At 37.5% G+C, this 25288-nt stretch overlaps 2 protein-coding genes across 2 annotated transcripts in view; one reads left to right on the plus strand and one right to left on the minus strand.

The window, feature by feature from the left end:
* AVEN (apoptosis and caspase activation inhibitor) overlaps positions 1-25288 on the minus strand; it is a 103236-nt gene that overhangs the window by 39418 nt on the left and 38530 nt on the right. The window lies entirely within an intron of this gene.
* Positions 15887-25288, plus strand: part of CHRM5 (cholinergic receptor muscarinic 5) — a 56606-nt gene continuing 47204 nt past the window's right edge. The window contains exon 1 of the mRNA XM_083839390.1: positions 15887-19691. The gene's annotated coding sequence lies outside the window, so the exon portion shown is untranslated. The remainder of the gene's footprint in view (positions 19692-25288) is intronic.

A 25288-nucleotide genomic window follows, 5' to 3' on the forward strand; every position in this document is an offset into this window, starting at 1 on the left:
ACCTGGTCTGACCATAGCCAACCCTGCTTTGTGCAGAAGGCTGGACTGGAGACCTCCTGAGGAATCTTCCAACCAGAATTATCTTGCATCCTGACATCCATACATCCCTATCATCAGGCATGCAAAGGCTAAATCCTCCATTTCGTTTTCCCTTTTACAGTCTAGGAATGGTTATACAATGGTCCATCTGACTCAGTGCCTCACCAAGTAGTTTCCTAGGGCAGGGAAAAACAACAGAAGGATACTCTGTCATCCCTAATACTTCATCTAAGTGGACTTCTTGTGCCTGACATTTCCAGAAATCTACAAAAGATATCCCTTCTAAGGACTTCCAACTGTTGTCAGCTATGTTAGTTACCCACTCAGAGGGGACCTACTTAGTGTAGGCATACCAAAAAAGACATTCAAAGCTTCCACTTTTCTGCTTTTGCCTGTTGAACGCTTTCCCTCTCTGCAGCAGGATAATTCCTTCCTTACTTTGTTAGCTCGTATTTGTTTATAAACCTATAGCAGAACTAGTAGCAAAGAGTTAATTCGAAAAGAATGGCATTTTTAGTTACTCTTTTGTTAGTGCCTTTACATGCTCTAACCCTGCTATTCTGTCACAGCAGACGCTTGCACTGCTCCTTGATGACACTCGGATCATCTCCTTTCTTCGACCCTCATCTTCAAAGGGCCCCAATATAGTCAGTATCTTTGTGTATAATGTTTCTTTTAGGGTCATAAGCTGCACTAATTTTTATAATTTTCTTTGCTAAAGGGTGAAATTCCACTGTAATACTAAAAAAAAAATACCTGTTCACAGTTGTCCAGAGTTCCACAGTGCTTTATTAGCAACTGATAAATCATAAGAGGAACTATTTCAGAAGTTTTTCTTCTATCAAGACAAAAACACATGTACGTGGCTTACAAACTAGTGAACAAAGTCCTTTTACCAGGCTGACTTCAGAGTCTCTGTAATTTGCTTTGCTTTTAAAAAGCATCCATTTTCTCTTACTGTTTTTCCTAAACTTCACACTTTTTATCTTCCTGTTTTTCCACCAAAATATTACAGATAGTAGTGCAAAACCTGGAAGGTCAAAATAATTATGCCAAAACATTCCTATCATCTGATTTTTCATCATGACGAACAGAACTATAAAATGCATCTAACTGGACAATAAACTAAAATATCCCATTTAAAGACATGATCCCCCTAAAATAATACTTTACACTTTGTACGTGAATTCTAGAATAGCCCACTTTTCTGTGTTGAATGCCAGAGACTGCAAGTAAGAGATTTATTATTTAATCATAAATGTTGAGAAAACTCAGAGCCAAGCTTAAAAAAATTATATAAATACATATTATATCTACTTACAGCATGTTAGAACAGTGTGTTCCAATACAGGCTTCAGTAAACCAAAATTATACAACTTGTAGTATCATTTGAAGCATTTATAACTTTTAGTGCACAGAAGTTGCCAAGAATCCCTGTGAAGCAGATGGGCATTACTGCTGTTAAAATGCAACCGGTTACACCAGAAAAGAATTGGGTCTGTCATATTTACAGAAGACATGTTTAATAGCATAGTTTCCTATTATTTAATTAAAAGGAAAGAAAAAACTGATTTTCTTAGAAGATTCTACTAACAATACTGCTCCTATTTTATTTAAGAACATAATAAGAATAAAGAAGTAAAAGAAACAATAATAAAAATAAAGAAAAAATAAAATTTAAAAAAACTATCTAGGCAGCAGATACAGAATTCCTAGCAGCAGGTCACCTGAACATCTGTCTCTAAAGCTTTTCTTACTGATTCCCATAAATCAAGGCTTGATTAAAATCTTAATTTAAGAAAATAAAAATATGACAAACAGCTTCAAGAACTACATATTTTCAAAAATCATGTTAGTGTTTATTCAGCTTTCAAGATATTTCTTCTTCATGCTCCATTAAAAACGTATCATCATGCGTCATCCCTGGAGGTATTCAGAAGACACGTAGATGTCCTGCTGAGGGACATGGCTTAGTGACAGACTTGGCACTGCTATATCAGTGGTTGTACTTGATGATCTTAGAGATCATTTCCAACCTAAATGATTCTATGATACTATGATTATTCACTAAAGAAGCAGCCCTTGCATCCACTACAAAGTTACAGTTCTTATACAATTATAAAGTCAAAAATTAGAGCATTTATGAGAAATCCGTATCTCAGCTCAAAAATTCTTATTTCATAGTCACTATCAGGAGCATAAAATTAAGGTTCCCCTGAGATGAGCCTTCTATCTTTGATTATGCAAATGTCATTTTCATTTGTTAGTTGAAGCTTGAGGTAACATTTCTGAATGCACATCCTATGGATTATCTCAAAGTGTTAAAATAAACGTTGAAGTTGTCCTACCAGCCTGGTCTGCACAGAAGATGGCAGTGATTTGGAGCACACATTGGAAGTCAAATGACTAAATCAACACGTTCGACTTTCATTTTTAATGACAATACTTTTTTAATCCAATCATACAACTGTATATTGTTATACCAATGTAAAACTCATCATCTCTTTGACTTTCAGAAGTAGATCATCCAATCAAAAGAAATTGTGCTTTATAACTGACTGTACGTTTTGTACTCAGCCATCCTCATTTGGACTAGCTTCAAAACTGAGATTGTTCACCAAGGTGTTCATACAGAGAGCAACAGCTCTTAAGCTGTTGGAGGTAAATGTCAACCTTAATGAGATAAACAAACAGCACTTTTTTCTCCTAGGCAGAAAACACAGTGAGCCACAACATAGTTAAGATATTTTTTGTGGGTTTTGTTACTGTGATTAAAAAAAAAAAGTCAAATGTCTTTTGACCATTTCAACTATCCACAACTATCTAACTGACTGATAAAGTGTATTTGATTGGAGAGTGAAGTAGATACCTTCAGGGCACCATGATGGGGTAAAATCTTACAAATTCATTTGTGTAAGAACAGGGAAAAATAATGAGTGCTCCAGCTGATACGCTTGCCAAATGGGGTTCGTGGGAGAGTTTAGAAGATTCAAATAATAACATTTTTAACTGCACAGCTGTATTAACTTCGCAAGTACTGCAGTTTAACATTTGGCTCTATTTAAAGTGGCAGCCAACAATAGAGGATTTCATAGAATCGCAGCATCCCAGGATGGTTTGGGTTGGAAGGGACTTTAAGGTCACCTCGGTTCCAACCCCCCAGCCATGGGCAGGGATACCTCCCACCAGACTAGGATGCTCGAAGCCCAAAAGCAATTCTCCAAAGCATGCTGGAATGAAGCATAGAAGGTGCATGTGTTAGACAAAACAACGGGGATGGGCAAACCAGTTCAGTGATAACACTGCATCGGCCCACGTTAAGACACTGGCCCTGGGCTACAGGTCATGCAGCTAGGAGAGCTGAGGCCTGAGGCTCTCTCTGTGCTTCTGCACAGCCCTACTGCCTCTCACCCAGTTCTCGATGCCCACGCCTCTTTGGTTTGCAGATCTTTCCTTTTCCACCCAAGTGCACCTCACACATGGGCTCACAGAAGGGCGCTGAGATAGCAGCCTTTTGCTGCCAGTATTCAGGATGCTTGCAGTGTGGCAGGAGAGCATGTGATGAATAACAGAAACATGAGTCTTGTGCTCCCTCCCCTCAGAGACTTGACACTTGTGTAATTGAACAAAAACACAAAGATTCCTTAAAATGTGCTTGAGATAAAGCATAGCATGATATTCAGAATTCGACTGACAAATGCATTCACACATTGAGTCACCCAAAAAAGTGCATAATGAAAAAACAGTTTAATATTTTCATAATTCATCAGTTGAAAAGGAATGCAATAGAGTAACACTTCAGTACCATTTAATTAACTAGGTAATTATCAAAAGTTATTGGGTCTCTCCTACTGTACATCCCCAGTCCAGAGGTGGAAAGGAGCACTGGCCAGTTACCAAGAGTTAAAGAAAGATATAAGATTTGTCTTCATTACTAACAGTCTCCAGCCACAGTAAATAGCAATTAGAAAAAAAAGTGACAAACATTCAAAAAATAAGTTCTATTTAGTCAAATAAGGAACATTTTTTGACTTATAGTTTCAGTGACAACACTGGAGCTGCATGCCCAAACAGATGCTTGATGACACCATTTGTATTACCCCAGCAGCACTACTCACTAATAGGCTAATTCTCACCTAGAGCAACTTTATGGACAAACTTTTAAAAATGCAATTCAAAAAATTGTAACTAAAACACCCAACAAGTAAAAAGATAAGTAATGCATTATACGTAGGTTAGTTTGTCCTCCACTTATTTATTTAAATGCTGAAGTGTAGACAGTTGCACAGATGGATATTTTTCCAAACAAATATCCATTATATATCTTTTGCTCCTTCCCTTAGTTCACACAAATCATATCATCCCTAAAATCATAAGGCTTCATCTGGGACCAAAGTACAACCTTCTTCAAAGTTCTAAAAGAATTTTAAAGCAGTTCATTGAGAGTTACAGTGTGGAAGCTGTTATAAATGGTTACCAATGTGTTGTGTTCTACTCAGTTCTCAACTCTGCAGCAATAAATCCCCAGGAAAAAAAAAGTAAAAACATAAAACCTATTTTCCTAGATTACCATAGAGGAAGTATCTATCTGTAGATATTATTTATATTATGTATCTAGAGAACACATTATCTTTGTGTTTTTTCTTCTCCTCTTGAGAAAGTGTTCTGGTCCCTTCTCCACAAGTATGCAAAAATGATAAAGCCCAACTCCAGGATTCATTAATCAAATACTAAAGTGCTGACTGAAATGCAAAAGAGCTAAGCTAACAACAAAGAATATCCCTTCATCCATATAAAACTGTAAATCATTATATAACATGATGAAGAAACATATGAAGGCTTCACATCTATTTTTTGGTCCTTCAATATGCACTCTCCCTTACTCACTGACAGTTCCCTTCCAAATCAGAGCAGTAATGGGTTCCTTTGTCCTTTTAACTTTCCTAAGCTATTGTTAGAACTGTTGTTTAACCAGCTTGTGAAATTGAATTTTTTACTTCATTCTTCTTTCTTGTAAAGGCTCTAGAAGTTTTTAAACTGACAAAGTTAGAGGATTAAAATGTATAAGACACATAAGGTTACTTAATAGACTGCACAGTAAAATATGTAACTAGCAAAAGTAAGCTAAAATTCCAATATATTTTGAATATTAACTTATGAGTTTAGTGCATAATGAGCTAGATTTTAAATTTTGCCACTGCTGTATCCCGTTTCTCTCCTAATTAGCAAGCAGCACAAGTCACATTTTTTGATTATTGACTCCACTTAGAAATTTGCAGACTTATACAAGGAATCTTTAGAAAACCCTGCACACCAACTTAAAACAGGAAAAATTTATTTATTTTCCCATACAATACATATATGAAAGCAGGCATATAGCAGGTAGATTACACAGGCTCTTGAAGATGATCTGTTTTTCTACCTCTCCTGGCAAAGGTAGAAAATGACTTTCCAGAACCTTCCAGTGTCTCTTGCAGGATAGCCCCACTCATTTTCAGAACAAAAACATCTATCTCAATCATTGCCAAAGAAAACGGGAGTACACAACACCACTATAAAACCACCTGGCTAAGGACACCTGTTTTTCATATGCACTACTACCTGCTGGGTCAGAACAACATACATAGCTCACAGAGAGCTTTCTTTACACTATAAACAATACAGGAAACCAACAAACTTTTGGATAAGGGTGAAACTTAAACAAGTTTGAACCTTAGCTCAACTGAAGGCTGAACAATACCCTTTCAGTGATAAGAATATATACCCAGTAGAAAGTAAAAACAAAATTTTACATTAAGAGAACTTTTTGGAGATTGACTAATCTCAGTAATTTTGCAGCTGTGTGGTATTTTTTAGAAAAAGGGTACTGTTTTCTCAAAATTATGTAAGAAATGAAGTGAGAAGAGAAAGGATCTATAGCTGATTGCTTTCCGGAAACAAACCATACCTAGGCATTTATGGATAATTGCTTTTACGTCTATTTGCAAAACACAGCTTTTTAAAAGAAAAGCTGAGTTCTGTAGTTCCATCTAATTCTTTCCTTCATAAATATATAATTCTTCCACTGTCTGATATCTAAGACACTGAAGATCAACATAGGAATTATCTTGGAAAATAGTTTTTAAGAGCTTTTGGAACAACGCAGCATCACGTCCTAGTCTTTATTAGTTCTATACTGCTGTTCCTGAATACAATTGACACTAAAGCTGTCACTTTTTACCCTAAGAAAAGAGAGACCTTTGCTACAGAGAATGTCCAGCAATCTCATTTAACTAAATGCAAGATTAATAGCACCACAGAATTGCATTTTTAATTTCAAATTAAGTGTAGATAGAGACTATAGTTTACCTACAGACTGCAATATGGAATTAATCCCTTCTATATTCTCTCTCACCTGAAGTATACATGAAGAAAAGTACCAAGCTAGTACTGAGTATTCTGTTCTGGTATTTGCTCAAAAGGAGCTGAGATGAGATACTATGACTTTTGAAGCTTTGAAATCCGCAAAGGATGGAAATGTTTCCACAAATTCTTACAATCCAGATTCTTATCAGATGAAAAAAATATTTTAAAACGAAAATCAAAACAGAACACAGAACCTAGAAAGCAACTAAGGTGAATAAACCACTCGTGCTGAGATTTAAAATAAATCCTCCAGGTAGAAGTGCTCTTTGGAATTCAAGGCTCCATAAATTGCGGGTGGGGACTGAGGCCAAAAAGAATAAAGTAGAAACTAACAGAAGATGATAGGAGAACAAATGCAGACTTCTATAAAACCTACAACGGAGACATGCAATTTGCAACTGCCGTTGTGATGTAGCTTTTTACGAAGTAATTTTTTTATTCAGTACTTCAAGGTTTTTTTCTTACAACATTTATAAGTTTTCATCTGTAAAATCTAGTAGTCAGATGGAAACAAAATACCCCAAATCAACTCTAAGAATATGATTTCAAAAATATAAAGTGGCTGAATGTTAATTAGACTCTGGGGAGGCAAAGGGAAAATACACTAAGAAGTTAAGCAAAGAAAGGACAGTCAACTGTTTGGAAACAGGAAATCCAGGCTGAATACTTCGCTTGTCTAGAGTCAAATGAAAAGTCTGTGTAAACGTTGTTAAAAGAGCTTTTAAAAGCTATTTGTGTTTTTCAGTTATAAAGTATATACAATCTTTCTTCAGTGTAGCTTATACTTAAATACTTTTTTAATAGGATGATTAAATTAAATTTAGAATATCCAAGGTTTTAACTAGATTTTCCTTTAAAAACAAAGTCAAAGAAACTGGCCTTTGAAATGAATAGCTGCATTTAGTACAGACCAGTAAAATCAAATCAAGTAAGTCTTTCAATTAAAGTTATATGTTGTTGCTGAAGCTTTTAAAACATCTATCAATTTACAAATGTCTAAATACCTGCAATTAGATGGTACTACAGTGTAGAAGTTGCATAGTTGAACTAAAAAAGAACATACTGGCTTCAGATTTAAGTAATTTTATTTAAGTGAAGACTTCAATTCAAAATAAAACTCTGCTTCAAAAGCAAAGAAAGTTTGGTTCTAATTTATGAGTAACTGTACTGCAGAAGAAAGTCTAAAATTGCATAATGTACACTCAAAGTGTTGTCTCCTACAGTAAAAAGCTATCATTCTGTTTAAGGGGCAAATGTCCTGCAGTACAATCAGCAATAAGATAAGCTTAAAAAAAAATAGAAGTGTTTTAAACAAAACAAAACCCATTTGTGTGGAGGAAAGTCCTTGAACAATCCAGCTGTTACTGGAACCACTCGTTATAGAACCTGGAAGAGATCATTCACAAATTATGTAACCTCTTATATGGGTTTTCCAGGTTAAACAGTCTCTAGGTTTCAGAAAGCTGTGTTAAACTTGTGTACAATTCTTTGCTAAAACTCCATAACACAAACTGTATCCACAATGAATAACGGGCTTGTTTCAATAACAGCTTTTGTTCTACTCCCCCTCCATTTCTTGCATTTCAGAAGCCATCTAACAAATAAGAAACAGAGATAGTCTTTATTTAACATGTAATTCATTATGAAAGTATTCAGGATGTCAAAATCATTTCTTAGCAAGATATGAAATTCTCTTATTAAAAGGTTATATTTTCCCTACTTCCCAGAAAAGCACCGTGTTCGCGCTAACCTTTTAACTAAGAGGAACAGATGGGTCTAACTGGATACAGGCGGGATGGAGCATTGTGGTAGAGCAGAAGAACATGTTGATTCTCATACTGTGATAAATTAGCGGGTGTTTGTTCATTGTCTTTAAAAGGAATTCAGAGAATCTGCTGAGAAGATAAGGTTTTGCAATTTACGACCTTGTTAAGGGGGAAGACTAAGCAAGTAGATAGTGGGGAGGGGGTGTTGGATAAACATCCTTGGTAAAACAAAGACTCTGTGAAATACTGTTTCCCGCTTCACTACCCTCCCCCTTGAACACGAGCACAACGCATGATCATTGAAAGAAAAACAACGACCCCCAACAACGAACTGCGCAGCTTCAGAAGGTTCAACAAGTCCTGACAAGCCGAAACTTGGATGCTATAAAACGGCGACACTGAAAAGGGAAAGTTGCGTGCTGTGGTGGAGCGGAGACTCCCCAGCCGCCCGGCGCTGTTTTGCTTGTGCCTGCTTACTTAATTAATAAAATATTTCTGATAGACCAAGAAATTTGTATGGTCTCACTTATAACAAATTTGGTGCCGTGACTCGGATAAGGCGGATTGACTGGGAATCCCTCTAGGGGAGGCGCCCCGCCGATTTCGGCGGCCCCGGGAACGGGAAATCCCGCTCGAGCCCTTCACCGACGAACCCAAAATTAGGCACAAGCAAATAAAACCGGTAACCCCAAGCAATCTTTGTGCACGAAGACCGAACGAAGACCCACGGGGTGGGTAAGTATAGGCCGGTGATCCGTTCGGTTGGGGTTGGTGATCCCGGAGTGCGTCTGTGTGAGACGTCCAATTGCGGACGAAGTGAGTGCGGACCCCTCAGCAGTGCGGTTCCCACATCCCGCGAGGGACTGGGCCACGACCAGGGGGAAGCGGCTGTGTGTGTGTGTGAAGGCACTCCGGAAGATGGGACAGAAGAAGAGTAAGCCTTCTGGTCCCATGGGTGGGGTAATGCCTAGTGCTAGGTTGCCCCCTATTCCCCCAGATAGTCCACTGGGGTTAATGATTAAGAATTGGAGTGATTCCCCTTTTAGGCGGGGAAAGGATAAAGTAAAAATGATTCATTATTGTGTTGAAGTTTGGGGAGGTAGGCAAATTATTGGCCCATATTTGGGTCGTTTGAAGACTGGGTTTGCCAAGCCTTAAACATTTATGTAAATGCAAAGGAACCTTTTTGTTTAGAGGAGAGCTAATATGCAAGCCTTTGGATTGGCTCAGAGAATCGAGTTAATCTGTACCCTCTGTACCCTTTAAAAGAAAAAGGAGGGGCAAAATTACAAATTGTGGAGCAAGAGATAAAGTACCTGGGTCACCAGTTAAGTAAGGGGACTAAGAAGTTAGACCCAGGCAGAATCAGTGGAATATTGGCTTTAGTGTCCCCACGAACTAAAAGGCAGGTACGGCAACTGTTAGGGTTGACCGGATACTGTAGACAATGGATAGAAGATTATAGTGGAAAGGTTAAATTTTTATATAACAAGCTGAATAAGGATGGATTACTCAAATGGACAAAAGAAGATGAGGAACGACTGAACAAGTTAAAGGAGGAACTAGTACGCCCCCCCCCAGTGTTAAGCTTACCAGATTTAAGGAGGCTGTTTTTTTTTTTTTTTTGTGAACAGCGCAGAAGGCACGGCATACGGAGTGCTGGCCCAAGAACGGGCAGGGAGTAAAAAAAAACCTGTGGCCTATTTGTCTAAATTATTGGATCCGGTTAGCCGGGGTTGGCCAAACTGTTTGCAGGTAGTGGTAGCTGCTGCCTTGTTAGTGGAAGAAGCACAGAAGATCACTTTTGCGGGGGAAATCAAAGTAATATCTCTACACAATATATGCGGGGTACTGCAACAGGAGGCAGAGAAATGGATCACTGACGCCAGATTATTAAAATATGAAGGAATTTTGATTTCCTCTCCAAAATTAACATTAGGAACAACCTCCCTACAGAACCCTGCTCAATTTCTTTATGGGGAACCAAATGAGTCCTTAGGACATGATTGCCTCCGAAATATAGAAGAGCAAACGAAATTGAGACCTGATCTAGAGGAAGTGGAATTACCCATAGGTGAACAGATATATGTGGATGGTTCCTCGAGAGTATTCGAGGGAAAGCAAAAATCAGGATACGCGTTAGTAAACGGGAAAACATTTGAGATAGTGGAATCTGGACCTTTGAGTCCTAGCTGGTCTGCCCAAGCTTGCGAGCTATATGCCATATTGCGGGCCCTAAAATTGTTGAAAAATAAAAGCGGTACAATATATACAGATTCAAAATATGCTTATGGGGTAGTACATACATTTGGTAAAATATGGGAAGAAAGGGGGCTCATCAATTCACAAGGAAAGGGTTTAATACATCAGGAATTGATTACCCAGGTTTTACAAGCTATCAGAGAGCCCAAAGAAATTGCCGTAGTACATATAAAAGAGCATCAAAAAGGCCTCACTCCTCAGGTTAGGGGTAATAATCTAGGAGATCAGGATGCAAAAAGGGCAGCATTAATGAGTATAAGAATTATAAGAACGAGGGAAGATTGCCCAGACTGTGGGAAATACTTAATACTTATACTTAATATATAGTAATTAATATAATAATTAATAATATAATAATATATAATAATGCTTAATATAATACTTAATACTGTGGGAAAGACTTAAAGGAATTTCCTTGTTATGATTGCTGGAGTGAATGGGGAGTTGATGGGATTGAATGCAATTGTTCTGAGGAAGAAAGCCCGCCTTATAAAAACTGCTACAAGTGCGGGCCGAATAACTCCCTGTGGTCGAATGGACCCATTCCCCTCCCCTTACTCTTACTATTACAGAAGAAGACAAGATGACACAAATGGGGGTTCAAAAAAAAAAAAAAAAGATAAAGGGAAATGGGTACTGCCTGATGGACGGGAAGTGTTACCAAAATCAGTAGCTATGAGGGTGCTACGGAGATTTCATGAACAGACGCACTGGGGTACTCAGGCATTGGTGGATCAATTTGCCACATATTATATGTGTATAGGGATTTATAATATAGCAAAGAGGATCGTAAATGATTGCATAACTTGTCGGAAGGTAAATGCTCAACACATGAGAAAAAGGGTCCCGGGAGGAGGACGAGAATTGGCACATCGACCTTTTGCAAAGATTCAATTAGATTTTACTGAACTTCCAAAAACGGGGCGATATAGATACTTATTAGTTATTGTAGACCACCTCACAAACTTTGTTGAAGCATTCCCTATGGCAAGGGCCACAGCTCAAACCGTGGTAAAGATATTATTAGAAAGCATCATACCCAGATACAGGGTAATAGAAGCAATTGACTCTGATCGAGGCCCACACTTTGTGTCAAAGGTATCCCAAGACACGATGAAGGCTCTGGGAATTAAATGGGAATATCACATTCCCTGGCATCCTCAGAGTTCGGGAAAGGTAGAACGAATGAATGGTGAAATTAAAAAGCAACTAACAAAGCTTATGATAGAGACTAAATCCTCCTGGGTGAAATGTTTACCGCTTGCACTATTGAATATCCGGACATAGCCCCGAGCCGATGTCGGAATCTCACCTTTTGAAAGGGTGTATGGTATGCCTTATGATTTAGAGATGCCATCTGATCACCCCCAGGTACAGGATATCCAATTAAAACCTTATTTAATACAGCTTATGAACCGACGGAGGGAGTTGCAAGCGAAAGGCTTGGTGGCTAGATATAGCAATCCATAGGATACAACCTGAAGATAGGGTTCTAATTAAGACATGGAAAGAAACGTCTTTAACACCACGGTGGGGAGGCCCCTATGTTGTTTTACTTATCACAGAGACGGCTATCTGGATGGCTGAGAAGGGGTGAACGCATGCCAGTCGTGTGAAAGGACCGATCCAGAAAAGCAAATGGGAAGCGGTCGCAGGCCCTGATGACTTAAAGCTCACGTTGAAACGAACTCGATAAGTATGGTCTAACTGTCTATGTATCGTAAAAAAAAAAAAAAAAGGAGGAGAGGGGACCCTGTTTGATCAGAAAAAGGTCGCGGTTACCTGAGAAACTCCCCTGAAGAACACTGCTGCTGCCGAGAAGAACCTGCACCTTGTAGTTTGCTGCAACCAAACTGACAAGCGAGGCAGAGAGTGAAACGGTGGGGACTTACGTGGCCAGGTAAAGAACTCTGGAAAATGGGCCCTAGCCATTTTTTTTGCGATACATAGTAATGGGTACGATTGTTTACACTGTTCCTGGGTCTGCGCACCCTCACAAACCTTTTAAATGGAGCCTGATTAGATGGGAAGATCACCATGTTGTTCAGCAGATAACTACTGCTGGGGGACTGATAGGGGAGGCATCATCAATATAAAGAAGGAAGAGACTAAGAGTCCCCAACGGGTGGGACCAAATCAGAAACTGTCGGGGAGTGTTTTGAGGATTCAGCCTACAAGCTTTTAGAATGCTAACTCCTAATAGCCCTAAACCACTGGAGGTTGCTAATAAATCAGTAAACCCGGAGTACGGGATTAGAAATGAAGGGGTTACCGGGAATAACATATGGAGAATCATGAATGCTAGTTATCAGTTGTTGAATCAACCAAATACAGACGTGCCTAGACCTTGCTGGTTATGTCTTGATATAAGGCCCTCATATTACGACGCCATTGGGGGATCTGGGAGAAACCACCCGTTCAAACGAAACCGATCCCCCACAATGCAATTGGGGAAGGGATGTAGGAATAACGTTAACGGAAGTAACTGGGAATGGCAGGTGCGTAGGCACGGTCCCTGGTGAGAAGTTCCATCTATGCAATATTACAGAAAATGTTACACAATTAGACAAAGAAAAATGGTTAATACCAGCAGATAACACCAGATGGGTATGTTCGTCTCTGGGGGTAACTCCATGCTTAGCTTTGAAATTGTTCAACTCGTCTCATGATTTTTGTGTACAGGTAGTAATTATACCTAGGATTCTTTACCATTCTGAGGAGTATATGTACATCCAACATGCTATGGCAAAAAAAACAGTTAAGGAAGTGAGGAACACTGCAAAAAAAACACTTAAGGAAGAGAGAGCCTATTACGGCTGTTACTTTAGCCACTCTGATGATTCTGGGGGCTGCAGGAGCCAGAACTGTAATTACCTCTCTGGTAAAAGAAAGCCAAGAATTTACCTCTCTACGCATTGCTGTAGATGAGGATTTGGCCCGTATCAAGCAATCTATATCAGAAAAAAAACGATTAGAGGCAGCTCACCTTATGCTTGTGCGTGCGAAATATGAATCTCTTGAACAGGAGGAGGATGACGCAGAAACTTTAATATTGAGCAAACAAGTGCTTCAAAAATTCATCAATGAACAAAATATGTTAGAAAAAGAAAAAGGAGGGATTGTGATAAATTAGCGGGTGTTTGTTCATTGTCTTTAAAAGGAATTCAGAGAATCTGCTGAGAAGATAAGGTTTTGCAATTTACGACCTTGTTAAGGGGGAAGACTAAGCAAGTAGATAGTGGGGAGGGGGTGTTGGATAAACATCCTTGGTAAAACAAAGACTCTGTGAAATACTGTTTCCCGCTTCACTACCCTCCCCCTTGAACACGAGCACAACGCATGATCATTGAAAGAAAAACAACGACCCCCAACAACGAACTGCGCAGCTTCAGAAGGTTCAACAAGTCCTGACAAGCCGAAACTTGGATGCTATAAAACGGCGACACTGAAAAGGGAAAGTTGCGTGCTGTGGTGGAGCGGAGACTCCCCAGCCGCCCGGCGCTGTTTTGCTTGTGCCTGCTTACTTAATTAATAAAATATTTCTGATAGACCAAGAAATTTGTATGGTCTCACTTATAACAATACCTCTGGCAGATGGGAACCAGTCAAAATTAGTTTTAGACTAAGAATATTTTGCTACTACTTTTCCAAAAAGAAAAAAAAAATACTCAAAACAATATTCTTTTGTACGCATGCCATCAGAGATGAAACAATAGCAGCTTTGCGAAAAGTTGGTACCATACATTAAAGCCAATTACATAGGCTTACTGTATGCCATTTTTAAGCCCGCAGATAAATTACAAATTCCTGAAAACAATAGCTTATAATGGAAGTGCTGACACAACCTTAACTACAGCAGCAAATGCTCCGCTATTATGAAGTTGTTATGGCAACTAGAACGATCAAGTTGGGAAAGAGAGTGCGCATAAGCAAAACTTCAAAGTCTTCGACACCACCCGCCACAAAACTCTTCCAAAATCTGTGGTCACAACGTTACCCACCCCAACCTTCACAACCAACCATTCAAGTGTAAAACTTCCCTTAATACCAGTTGGGCGTGTGTGTACGTGTGAATGTGCCACATCAGTGCAAAATTCAAGACAATCGAAAACCAAGGTCATATTCCATCCGGCGCAAACACATATCAGTAGTCTAAAAAACGCCAGACTTCGTTATAAGATATTGGGCCAGCATCTGCTGAGCACACATTCCCCAGACATCACAAGTTAACAAAACCACAATCATGCAGAAATGTTTACTCTTAGATACAGTTTCAGGATTTATTTACCAAAACAGTATCGTGCTGCAATGGGACTAAATCACACAAACATATTCACAAATACTATTTATTTACAAAAAATGTATTTGTGAAACAGCCATTACTTATTCTTCCTAATATGGTATTAGACAACAGCAGAAATCTTTGGGAGATTCTAATAATCAAATAATGAAAAAATAAAAAAGCATAACAAGACACATTTTATTTAAAAAATGCACAAAGTATAATTTATAGAACATATTAACTAAAACCTGTATGCTAATTACCTATCTCAAAAAACATTTTATATTTAAATTCCAAGTATTATCCTAGTGAAACTTCACTGAATGAAATTTCCAAGAAAATGTTAGTAGCAATAAAATCAAGTCCTGGAAAAAATATTAAATCATCATTAGTATACATTTCTGTCCAAGTACATCTAGCAATTCTTCCACTATGAAAGTGGAAAAGCAAAGTATTTGTCTCTCCTCTCAAAGGATTTCCTATTAAAGCCATCTTGCCTCAAGTCTAACCTTGACTGCTGTAACTTAACTCCAGGAAGCAAAGCCCTCAGATGTCTGACATGGTAGGAGCTGTGCTAAGCACTTATACTTACTCATTTCCTAGGTAACAATAACTCCGTTCCTTCTGAGCTATCTCAGTCCATTTCTGTGTTGCGTTTGCTGTTCTAAACCAGTTTTCAGAATACAGGGAAGACCCATTTTATGAGGAATATCCTCATTGTAAGAAAGCACAAGTTCCTATGTTCATTCAGAACAAGCAGATATTCCTGTTAAATTCCTGTTAAAAGCAGTTTTAAGATTCAGGTTGTCGTGTTTTTAAATTTCACTCAAAAGTTGCTCAGTGTCAATTATCTAGCTGATTATAGGAAAAATAATAGTAATTTCAAAAAAGTTTTCATTTACACATACATGTATTTTTTTTTTTTAAGAAACAAATAATGCATTCTATACTGACATTAAAATTGTTTGCAGTTTTGCAGATGAATTTGATTTAGCTGGAAAATAATCACATATTCCACTGACAAAAGAGAATTCTTTAATCTGCCATAATAAATTATTGATATGAGGTCACTAGAAAGCAAAACCCTACCCACCCTGCCCCACCACCACCATGACCACACACACACACACACACACACAGGTTGAAGAGGAAGTAGGAAAATAATTTTGTTCACGAAGGCAACAACTACTTGCAGGCAACAAAAGTAGCAACAATCAGGACATTTTCTTCAGAACATAAGCTCTTCAGCAATTTTAAAATCCTGGTAAATACACTGCTCTTCTCTGAAAAGCAACCACTACGGTTATCAACTTGCTTGCAACAGGTAATCATACAGACCTGGAAAAGCTGCATGATAACATTCAGGAAAAAAAAAAAAGTAAGACTGGGACTTCCATTTGCATAGCTTTTTGTTAGATAAGTGATACATACTTGATATAATTCTCAGAAAGGAAAATATTTAGACGTATTCTCCAAAAGTATGTATTCTCTTATTTTTTTTTTCAAATTTATTAGCAGTATTAACATTAATGGTTACCATACACTATAATTTTTATAACCATTTCACTGAGTTATGCCTTTACTGATTATTCAGTTTTAATTAGAAAAATATTTTTCCTGATATATTTGACAAATTACTTCCTTACAGAAGGAGTAACACATGGACTTCTAGAATTCAGGAATCTATCATTATTAATCATAAACAGACTAACACAGACAGTATTGTATGGCTTAATATTATTTAAAAGCTATCATCTTTGATGTTATAAAATATCAAGTCTCCTTGAGATCGAACAGTTTCAATACACTGCTACTCAGAACTACCTAGTAGTTATTTTGAGGCTTCTAGCTATAATAGGTACATGCATAAATGTTTCAGTTTAAAAGCGCTGAAAAACTAAAGGGAACTGATAGAGATGTTTGTCCAAGAAGGACAGCACTTCTTCCTCACTACATACTAACGTTTACTTTTCTGTAATCAAAAAGTAATGCAGAAAATAGCATGGCCACAAACCAAACGAAGCGAAGCAGAGGGATGCACCCTGACATGTCAACTGATGTTGCTGACCTACATGGTTCCCCTCACCACACCATTCTGCGAGTGCAAGATAACCAAATTCTGCAAGAATTAATGACATATGACAGTGCTGACTGACAGCCAGCAGACATCCAGCCACAAGAAAGAATATAGGCGCTAAAGACTTGAGAGTGGAGCATGCTTGAAACTTTTGCCACTTAAGACATAGCTGCAGCACTCTCCACTGGAGATGTGTACCCTTCAGATAGGTATCTTACATGTAGCTTATTCCTGTTGTAGCTTGACCAAACAGAAAAGACACTCAGAATACCACACTAAAAATGCAATTCCTCTTCTTTGCGCTACATTCAAGGTTGAAAATTTTCACCTAGGGGTTTGAATTCTTAACACCAAACATCTCCCTACCTTAAGACTCAGGTTGCACGCCCAGATGACAGGACCACTGCCATCCCCTAAACTTTAACATGCTGTTTCATCCACGTTTACCCTCATCTCCAGGTTTGACACAGCAGAACTCTTTTGAAGATAACATACATATATGCTTATATATGCTTACCTTGTTCTTAAGGGGGAAAAAATGTGGATGTTATACATATGTATGTATGCACGCGTGTTTAAAAAGGCTCAATTATTTTGCACTTCAGGACTTCTTTAAGGGATAACTAGAGTAGATATCCAAGTGCCCTGTACTACAAGGAGTAATGACTGCCCTTGGTCTCCTGAAAGACTGCGAATTCAGACTATATGAAGTTATTTATCGCTACACACGCACAGATTGAGCCTTGTCAGATTCCAAATATTTGGAAGGATTTTGTAACAATCAGTACCTTCACTTAATATCCTAATAAATTTAGGACACATTCAGTTCAGGTTATGCTATCGACTCCAGACATGCATTGCATGCTTACTCATGAGACAGAAAGTGTTAATATTATTTCAGAAAGTATGCCTCATTCCAGCACTTTCAGCATGGACTTTACATCATGTACCCATTGTATCCTTGGCAACTCATCTCCTTATCTAAAAGGACAAGATTGACAACTTAGATTTAAAGTTACAGTCATCGTATACTTGGACTTGGTCAGGAGTTAGAGAGGGTGCAAGCTAGAGGATAAAGGCATTTCAAGAGTCATTTGTTGTAATATTAGGGCACAGTTCTACTCATTTCCATTGTTCCACAACAAGAAAGATGAAAATAACCTTGCTGTTACAGTGAAACAAGATTAGGACAAATTATGAAAGAAATTCATAATTTCTTTATATGGGGGGGGGAGGAAACAAATGAAAATTTTAAACATTTTTTTACCAAGAAATTTAAAAGAGAAGTCAAAGTAAATAAAGTTGCAAGGGGAGAAAATAAAACTGTACTCTAATGAGAAGTTCCAAATGTTGCACCGTTCTCCCACTCTCTGCATATGTTGCCCCTAACAACATCAGTACAGTGAATAAAGGTTTTACCTGTATTCTTTTAGGAGATTTGCAAACAGCTTATGCTACAATAAAGTGAGTTTTTCATTACACATTATTTCCTACATATTAGCCTCAAGAAAGTGGTTAATTAACATTAAATCAGACAGTTTACATTTCTAAATTGGAAGTGTTTTTGAAGTCGGAAAGCCTTTGTTTGATACAAAATGTGTAATGAGTTTGAGAATCTTTTTCATAAACACAGCCCTTTGAAAAACATCTTTTAAAACAGTAAGGTTTGGGGAGAGGGGTGGAAGGGCGGGTAAAAGGGAAAACAAAACTCCCATGAATGTGTAGGCTTAATCCACACATTAAATTATAAATGAAAAAATCACAAGACTATAACCAGGTTCCATAGCTACATGAAGCAAAGCACCTTTTTTTTTTTTGTAAAAAATCTTTTTGAAACACCTTATTGATAAAACCTAGCTATAAATTGACCTTAACCTGAATGCAGTTTTTAACCCCATACACAACATCTACTGTATCAAAACAACTCTGGTCCATTTCACCTAATCATACCCCAAAAACATTTTTTTTTTTACTGGATTCATTTTTGATGACAGGCTGTTCAAACATAGAGCACCTATCAAACCTAGTATTATCATTTGCAGCTTTTTTCTTCTTGTAGACACTGCTGTCCATCAGAAGAAATAATTAATGGGTCTATTATGTATGAAAGCGTCATCCTGTCAGTTCAGCGACTGGTTTGAATAGCTCATATCTGCTACTCATTGATGCCGTGCGTGCTCACTGTCCTGAGAGATGACAAAACACTACACCCTTGGGGATTTTTTCCCTCTGTTCTAAAGCGGCATTTCACGTCTGTGTCTGACAGAAGCATAAGGAGCTGAGAGAGGCAGACCTTCATCATCCTTCACAGAATAATGTTGCAGGGGTTAAAAGTTAAGACCTGAAGTCTACTGATCCTGCGCTTTGCCTACAAAAATATAAAAAGTGGAGGCTTGTAGAGAAATAACTTTTCAGTATTGGAATCACCTACAGAAAACAGATGGAATTTACTTGATGCTAAATCTTTAAATGAATTTTTAATGGATGCTGAATACTTGAGTTAACTGGAGTCGGTGCATTTGCCTCTTTTTTGTTTTTCCTTTTTTTTTGGGGGGGGGGGGGGGAGTGAAAGGGGGTGGGAAGATGCAAAGTTCACAGGTTCTTTTCTGTTACCTGATTAAGGCAGAATAAACAAAAATGCTAAATATGGAAGATATCAGATATTGGAGATACCTGGAAATAAACTGGAAACAACCAATACCACAAGATGAAGCAGCAGTGAACAAGATGCTGTGGAAAAAGAAATCACAAGACGAGAGTGCACAATGCATTTCAAATTGAAAAAAGCTTCCTATCTGCTGAATGAGTCTCAGTATATTCTGACAGAGCACAGATAAAGCTTCAGTCAACTATCTCCTAGGTAAGTTTTTTATTTCACATGCTGTTTTAAGTGTTGATTACATGAATATATACTTTAATGTATGGACAATAAGTCAATGAATTTAATTCTCTTTATACTGATACTGAAGTTTAAATCGTTTCATGCCAAATATTTGATGCTCTTAGATTTTCTGTACTGCTCAAATAACTGCTCTCTTTTGCTATTATGGTTGTTTCTGACATACTAGAATGAAATATTTCATAAGACTTAAATCCTTCAAAATATTTTAATACATATGGCTGTTTAAGAAAAAAATAATAAAAAGCAATGCTTCTGCTAATATTAGCAAAAAGCATTTACTGTACTTCATTATCTATTTAATCTGGCAAAGCAAACAATATTTTGCACCATGGCAGTAATATGTAAAAGGATGTAATTTATTATAGGATCATAAATCCTTGGTTTTATTAAATAAAGCTAAAAGTGTTGATTAGTTACTTATGAAAGGCAAACAACAGCACAGTAAGGGAACAGCACCATGTTAATCACTCCAAGGTACTGTGTACATAGTTTCAGTGGGAAGATTGGACATCAGTGCCATAATAAAACGATAAAAAGAGAGATTCAGATCACCTCAGTTCTTTCACTCATTTGGAGCATCCACTAGGTAATCCACATAGACATTAATTTGACATGGAAATAACTTGCAAAACAGTTCAGAATGATTCTGACATCTAACAGGATTTAAAAAAAAAAAACAACACAGCATCTCTTAGTCAAAAGACTACACTTACTAGTCATGGAGAAAGATATCTGTGCTTGCACATACCAAAAACACACCCCCTGAAACTGAAAAAGCATAAATAGCTTTGTATCATTTAATTCACCACTTTTTTATTACATTAGTAAATTTTGTATGTATTAGCTTTGAAAACCTACATCTTCGCTCATATTGTCTTTTACTGGTTTCACGCCAGTTTTTCTATTTACTAAGATGCAATGTTTCTATTTCCAGCATTGTTTTAAATATCTTTTCTCTACTTTTCTCTGTATCACCTCCCTATTTTCCATTTAGCACATCTTTATTTAATGTATCCACCAATCCTTCTGTTTTTTTTTCCTGTTTCTGTTTTTCTCACTTATTAAAATGGTCTCTATCTTGCCTGTTGCTTGCTAGAAGACAGAATAACTCAACATTCACAGGCGCCTTTTTTGAACCCTTCGCTTATGATCAGAGAGTTTATGAATTCTTGCCAAAGACTGATAGAGTACCTTGAGACTGAAATCCAGGAGTTGATACTCTGGCAGAACCTTTTCTCAATATAATAGTCAACAGCATACTCCCAAAATCCTGGTATTTCTACCAGGAAAGATATGCAAGAGACCTTTGCAAAAGAGGGGACATCTCATGTGTATTACTACAGAATACTTTGTGTACCTCAAATTCCTCCTGCAAGATCCCACTCTTGAAAGCCATGACAGGGAAGAGAAAAAAAAGTTTCATACCCTCTGAACATTCAAGCTCAAGTCTTCTGCTTAATACAGGCAAAGAAGTTTCCATTATTCAAACCCCTTTTCCATGTCCCCCTTTGGTGTAATTTGACGAGAACTTGGGAATTTTTGCTAGTGCACCTATCCTTCACTCAGCCGTTTTGTTGCCGACAGATTCCAGCACTCTGTGTGTCCCCAATTTCTGTCCTTTTCTTTTGTAAGTACCTCCAACCGCTCCTTTCACAACAGCCTAATAAACCACTAACATCTCTCCATCTATTTTTATTATGCCTCACTTCACGTATTACATCAATCCAGTAAGAATTCTTCCTGCCTACTCACTGCTCCTATACAACATGCACTGGTATTTTGTCTCTTGCCTAACATACAATGAAAAAAAAAAAAGCATCACCTAAGCATTAGGTTCTTTATAATACATAACAAAGTAATACTGGCTTTCAGTTTCAGTGACAAGTCAGGATTTCCATAACTTGAACTGACAAACCTAGTACAACAAGGTAACGCTTATAACAAGCGGCAGATACAGCTTTTGTCATTTGATTTAATACAGACACGTGTCTGCTGAACCTGGTTCAGGGTTGGTAGTGAATGAGAGAGAACAATCAGATTTATAATTCACGTTTTGATTCTCCAGTTACTGTTTTCACAATGGAAAAGCTGGACATTGCATCTGGTTTCTGAGCCTCCTCTTTTTATAAAAGGTATTGTTTATCATGTTTACCAACAGTTAGCCAACATGCCAATTTAAGAAAAAAATCAGGTTATTGTTCAATGAAGCCCTCAAAAAGCATATTCAAAACCTAGTGTTTCAGAAACTTTTAAAGAGAGTTGCAGCTAAGGTTTCTTAAGCTCTCTGATTTGAAAATATGTGAGGGCAAAGAACAAGTGGAAAGTTTATTTTTAGGAAGGAGGATTGGATACAACTTGTATTTTTAGAAGACTAGATATAACTAATACTTTTAAAAAGATGGGGTTTTAAACATCTTCTCAATTCTTTTCAATGTATTTATTAGTAATCTTTAATTTAAGACAAATGTCATTTGAGTGCATTATTCCTCTCACACGTCTTCAGAAGGACAGAATTTGATGTATTAACTGAGCACAAACAAACAGTTCGTTATCAAGTTCCAAAATCCAAATCTCCACGCACCCGTAAATTAATACATCACAGAATTTTTACCAAAATGTGTAAATATGTAAAAGTACCTCATCTGAGAGCACTGATTTGATATTTATTTTCCACTTTTATCACAATCTGCAATGTCCAACTAATCAAAAAGTTACTCACCTATGTGCAATGGGTAAATTATGTCACAAAGTAACTACAATCAACTGCCTAAAGAGAGGACTCCTGCTCAGCAAAATGGCACACGTGGTACATATGTATAGGACCCTTTTACCAACTAATTTAATAGGTAACGAACACTGAAGTGACATGGTATGGTTTAATGAGCCTTTTAGAAATTATAAGAATGATGCACAGACCAGAAGTCCAAACTGTCCCCTCTTAGTAGTTATTAGTTAGTTATCAGCTAAAAGAAATCAACAAGTAGCTGCACAGACTTAGGGAATTGCATCTCCATCAAGGCCCTTGGTTACTTCCTCCCCAGCAACCCTTCCCCATAAAGTGTTACTGTAATGAGGAAAAGGGCACTGAAGCACTTCAGTACATGCAGATAATATGAGCCAGTACTTCCAATGAATGGGTTTATTCCTCAAAAATATCTATACATCATTTTAACCTTTGCCCTAGATTGTTCAAGATGACATTTTCCAGAGAATGTTTAAGAGAACCATGCAGAAGCCTGAGAAAATATATTGCATGGAGCTGTAAAGTACTTGCTTTGCTTGGGGAAATAAAAGGAAGCAAGAGGATGTACACAGGTGACTTCCACTCAGACCATGTGGCATCCAGTAATAGCTTAGAAGCCTAAAATTTCTGAATTCTATTCATATGTATGAAACCAGTTTTACCAAATGAAGCTACATTAACAGAAGTGTTTGCATGAACATCCTAAACAACGAAAATCTCAAGATAATTTAGGTTTGGGAAAAAAAAATGTTCTTAAGGTGTGAATAAAAAAAATAAATCAAAATAGACATTTTTCTCTTCTTTCTAATTGGGAAACTGAGCATCAGAAAAGGTGAATCAACAGCCTAATGGCAGAATCAAAATAAGAACATCTTCACAGGACCAGTACATGCTCCAGAACAGTTAGTGTTATAATCACCCATTTCAACATTTCCTCAGACCTATTCACACGTAGATCAAAACCTATAAACCTATATACCATTACATTAAGCAACTGTTTTTACTGGCTGATCAATTCATATCTTTCAGGAAACCAGTCTTAATTTCAATACATGAGAAGAAAAGAAATGCAAAGGTTATTTTAACTTATTTCAGCAGACTTGAATTTCCTTCCTGTAATTCAATTTGAATTTTCATCACTTCAGCTTTTAATTTTAATTGTTTCTTTTTAATCAGAGCTCTTTCAATATCTGGATTGATCCCTTTACTTGAATCTAGTAAATGTCACCTTTCAGTCTTTTTTATTTTGATACATTAAATACCCTTTTGTAAGTCTAATAATGCAAGATTTTGTCAATCTTAAAAAAAATCTCATAAAACTGCATTAAGTGAACATTTTTGCATTGCCTGTATTTTAAACAATTTAAAACCTACATTGGATGCAGTCTTATTAATACCATGCACATGAGGAAAAAAAAATCCTGACTCCTAACAATTATTTATACATATACATACATCTATACAAGGACTGTGTTGCACTTTTAATCACAGCATTTTACTAGAAATTCATACTGAGTTGTTCAGAACACACAGACCTTTTCTAAACTCACTCCTTCAGTGAATCTCATTCAGCAGATTCAGCTTGCATTTCTTCTACCTAAATACAGACCACTGGCTGAGCCCCCATGCTTGAATGGGCACGGTATAGTGAGAACCTTGGCTGCAGGGTCTGAATGTGCTTTTCCTGTTATTTATCACTTACCAATATGCTCACCAGTGATTTTTTCAATACTGTTTTGTAAGTGAATGGAAATGCAGAAGTATAGTAATACTCTTACTAAATACTTCAGGTCTCCAGTAGAAACACTGCCATACATCACTCCCTACTCATGATTACTTTTCAAGATCTGTGAACTATCATATTCTTAACCCTGTCTTCCCGTCCTACTGATTTTTACATAATAATATTCTAAGCAGCTTGCCCTGAGATAGAGAGTCATATGCCTACCATAATTATGCGGTACCTTTGTCAATCAAACCTGTAACTAGCTGAAAGAATTTGACCAAATGTAAAGAGACATCTTCCACAAACTGACCAGTATTAGCTATATTGCTACCCTTTTGTGGTCTGTTTTGCTGAGTCAGATCAGGCAAAAACAGTTCATAGTCACAAGAGAGGACGCAACAAGAGTTCAGTCCTCCATTGATACGAACTCTGACATAAGTACGAGGGCTTACATACCTTTGCTGCAGATACAAAGGGCTTTGTGCAGGGGCCTGATAGGGCAAAGCAGCATTTGCGCAGAAGGAACCTTTGTTACAGCAGATGTGACTGCATGCTCCTGGTAACTCAGAAGCTGCAACCTGGCAGTCTCCACTTCCCTCTTGTGATGATGCTGGGTCCTTGACCAACTAGCAAGGCCTGCATCCACACTTCAAATTTTAATTAATCAAATCCAGTATCAGTTTTTCCATTCCCCCCCCCCCCCCCCCCCCCGAATTGGTGTCAAACAGGCGGGCCTATATTTACGTAACTCATTCCATTTGATAACATTTTTTCAGTATTCAAGAAAGATATTGTTTGGCCTTCTTCAAATTCCTGCAGTTACGAAACACTGAAAATACAGATTTATATATTTATAGCCCTGTTAAGCAGTGTTGATTCAATAAGCTTTACAACTTGCTTCCCCCCCCTACTACATACATACATATATTAAATAATGGTAAAGTCAGCAAGCTTGCAAAATACAACTGAAAATAGAAAGAAAAAATACAGAAAAGTGAATCCGTTACATGACTGCAACACCTCCCAACATTTTCTGGGCCAACAGCATCTCTAACTATATATATTATTGATTCAACAGATTACAAA

The sequence above is a fragment of the Anser anser genome, assembly GCF_964211835.1.
Source record: "Anser anser genome assembly, chromosome: 5".
Classification (NCBI taxonomy): Eukaryota; Metazoa; Chordata; class Aves; order Anseriformes; family Anatidae; genus Anser; species Anser anser.